The following is a 3,853-nucleotide window of genomic DNA, read 5'->3' on the forward strand; positions in this document are numbered from 1 at the left end:
AATACCAAAAAATAAAGAACATCAACATAATTAAGAAATTGCATCAACTAATCGGCAAAACAGCCAGCTAACATTAAATGACAGTATTAAACTCACATATATTGTTATTAATTCTAAATTTAAATTGACTAAATCCCCCAATCCAAAGACACAGACAGGCAAAAAAAGCCAAGACCCATTGGTATGCTACATCCAGACCCATCTCATATGCAAGAATACACAAAGACTCAAAACAAAGGGATGGAGAAAAATTTACCAACCAAATGGAGAGCAAAAATAATAAATAAATAGAAAGCAGGAGTTGCAATTTTTGCTGATAAAATAGACTTTAAAGCAACAAAGATCAAAAGAAGCAAAGAAAGATATTACATAATGATAAAAGGATAAATGTAACAAGAAGAGCTAAAGATCCTAAATATATACGCACCCAATACAGGAATACTCAGATATATAAGACTTATAAAGAGACTTAGACTCCCACACAATAATAGTGGGAGACTTCAACATCAATATCAGACAGATCAATGAGTCAGAAAGTTAACATCGATATCCAGGACTTGAAATCAGATCGGGAACAAGTAGACTTAATTAACATTTATAGAACTCTCCACTTTAAATACACAAAATATACACTCTTATCAGTACCACATCACACCTACTTACAGGTTTAAATGAAATATTGGTTGGCTGCTTGTTAGTTATTTTCTTCCCTCATTTTTTTTCCATGTCTCTATTATTAAACACAATTACAAAAAAAAATGCTCACTAGATATTAGGGATTGAGCTAGGAATTATGCTTTCAACCCTTTTATAAGCTTATGTGTGAAGGAGACTTGAGCAGTCCTCAGTAAATAAGGTTCCAGACCAAATGGAGTACATATATTTCTCTTAATGAGCAGAATCACCAGTCAACTGTACTGAGGAACCAATAACCTAAAATATAATCTTGACTTAGAATAGAATTACAGAGCCCTCTGAAAGTTATTTAACAAAACTTACCTTAGCAAAATTATTTAGAAATATATTTACATCATTGATAAGATTCAGAAAACCCAGCATAAGAGAGAAAGAAATAAAATAAAGGAGATATACATTGAGATAAAAAATAACACATTGTGTGTGGGATTAATGAATAAAAATCAATTAAAACCATCATTCTCAGCAAACTGACACAAGAACAGAAAAACAAATACTGCATGTTTTCACTCATAGGCCCAATGAGAACACTTGGGCACAGGGAAGGGGACAACACTCACTGGGATAGGTGGGGGAGGGGAGTGGAATGGAGGGGACGGGAGGGACAGTGGGGGGCAGAGAGGTTGGGGAGGCATAACACTGGGAGAAATGCCTGATGTAGGCCCAGGGGGGGATGGAGACAGCAAACCACCATGGCATGTATGTACCTATGCAGCAGTCCTGCAGGATGCAGGATATGCACATGTACCCCAGAGCCCAAAGTACAAGTAAAAAAAAAAAGAAATTCAACTAAATATATCACAACATAATACAAATATCACAGTAATAAAAATGAATAAATAATATAGAAAGTGGAATGTGTACTTTGAGGGTAACATTTTGTAGAGATTGCTTAAGAATGAACAAAACTGATTAGTGAGAAGCTAGTATATATGGACGACACAGATATCTGAGCTGAAAATTTTATGTGTTCCTATGAAAGCAGAAAATTTGAGCTGGAATTCATAATCAAAAATGTCAGTTTTTGAAGAAAACATCAGTGAAGTAACTTTCCTCAATGAATGGTTCACTGCAACTCAGACAAAAGCTATTAAAATATAACTAAGTAGTCCTAGTGCAGAAAATCTTCTAAATGAATAAAAGCATGAAAATTTTGAGGCTACCACCCAGTGAAAACTAGAATTAGCATATTACATATTTATTAGATATACACATAATTTTATCATTCCCTTGTCTTATAGCCTGAATTTTTATCTAAAATATTTTTAATGTATTGAATATACATTTACCAAAATAATTTCTAAATTGTTCAAGGCACTACTTATTTAATGAATCCAGCAATATTTTTGCTATTGGTAATGATACACTAAACATTTTTATATTAACATTCTGTCACATATCCATTATTCTATTCTTAGAATAGATTGAGGTTGATGGTTTACATAGTGCATACATTCTTAGGGATTTTGACACTAAGTCTCAATAAATTTAAAATGAATAACTGGATTGACAAAAGAAATGTCTCAGGATCCAGATTTTAAGTGGAAAAGATAGACAGATAGATATAAACATACATACATAGATGCATAAACTAAATATAACACTGTCTTTTACATTTATTTTATTTTATTTTTATTTATTTTTATTTTTTTGTAGTTTTAAGGAGGAGGGAGTTTAATAAACAAGAAAAAAGGGGGAAGAAAGAAAGAAGCACCCCTGTACAGAGAAAACAGGTGGGGGTCTCCAAAGCCAAGAGAGGAAACTGCATTTATTTTATTTTATTTTATTTTAATTTCAGGAGTTACATGTGCAGGTTTGTTACGTGGGTAAATTGCACGCCACTGAAATTTGGTGTATAAATGATATCATCATCCAGGTAGTGAGCATACTACCTGATAGGTAGTTTTTCAACTCACAACCCTTTCCCAACCTCCCTCCTCAAATCATCCCTTGTGTCTAATTTTCTCATCTTTCTATCTATGTGTATTCAATGTTTAGCTCCTGCTTGTAAATGAGAACATGTGGTATTTGGTTTTCTGTTTCTGAGTTAATTCACTTCGCACTCAGGATAATGGTCTTCAACTGCATTCGTGTTGCTGCAAAAGACATGATTTTATTCCTTTCGGTGGCTGCACTGTATTCATGGCATATGTATATATATATATATATATATATATATATATATATATACACATACATATATACTGGAAAAGGAAAATGTGAGATATATATATATATATATATCTCACATTTTCCTTTTCCAGTTTCCCATTAATAGATATCTACGCTGATTCTGTCTTTGGTATTGTAAATAGTGCTACCATATTCATGAGTATGAGTAATGAGTGCATGTGTCTTTTTGGTAGAACAATTTACTTTTCTTTGGGTATACACCCAGCAGTAGTACTGCTTGGTCAAATGGAAGTTCCATTTTAAGTTCTTTGAGAAATTTCAAAGAATCGACAAAAGAAATCTCAACTTACAACTGAACTGCTTTCCACAGTGGCTGCACAAATTAATTTACAGTCACACCAGCAGTGTATATTGTTCCCTACTCTCTGCAACTTCACTAACATCTGTTGTTTTTTAACTTGTTAAAAATCATTTTGACTGGTGTGAGATGGTATCTCATTGTGGTTTACATTTGTATTTCTCTAGTGACTAGACACATTGAGCATTTTTTTCACATATTTGTTGGCCGCATATATATCTTCTTTTGAGAGCTGTTTGTTCATGCCCTTTGCTTATTTTTTAATGGGATTCTTTTTTGTTTATGGAATTGCTTAAGTTTCTTATAGATTATGGATATTAGACATATAGACCAATAAACAGGATAGATAACTCAGAAATAAAGCTGCACACCTACAACCATCTGATCTTTGACGAAGTTGGCAATAACAAGCAAGAAGGAAAATATTCCTTATTCAGTAAGTGGTGCTGTAATAACTGGCTAGCAATATCCAGAAGACTGAAACTGAGCCCCTTTCTTTCATTATATGCAATAATCAACCCAAGATATTAAAGACTTAAATGTGACTTTAAACTATAAAAACCGTAGAGGAAAATGTTGAAAATATCATTCTGGATATCAGCCTCTAGCAAATCATCTGTGACTAAGTTTCCAAAAGTAATTACAACGAAAACAAAAATTGATGAG

Source organism: Cebus imitator, unplaced genomic scaffold (genome assembly GCF_001604975.1).
Source record: "Cebus imitator isolate Cc_AM_T3 unplaced genomic scaffold, Cebus_imitator-1.0 Scaffold245, whole genome shotgun sequence".
Lineage (NCBI taxonomy): Eukaryota > Metazoa > Chordata > Mammalia > Primates > Cebidae > Cebus > Cebus imitator.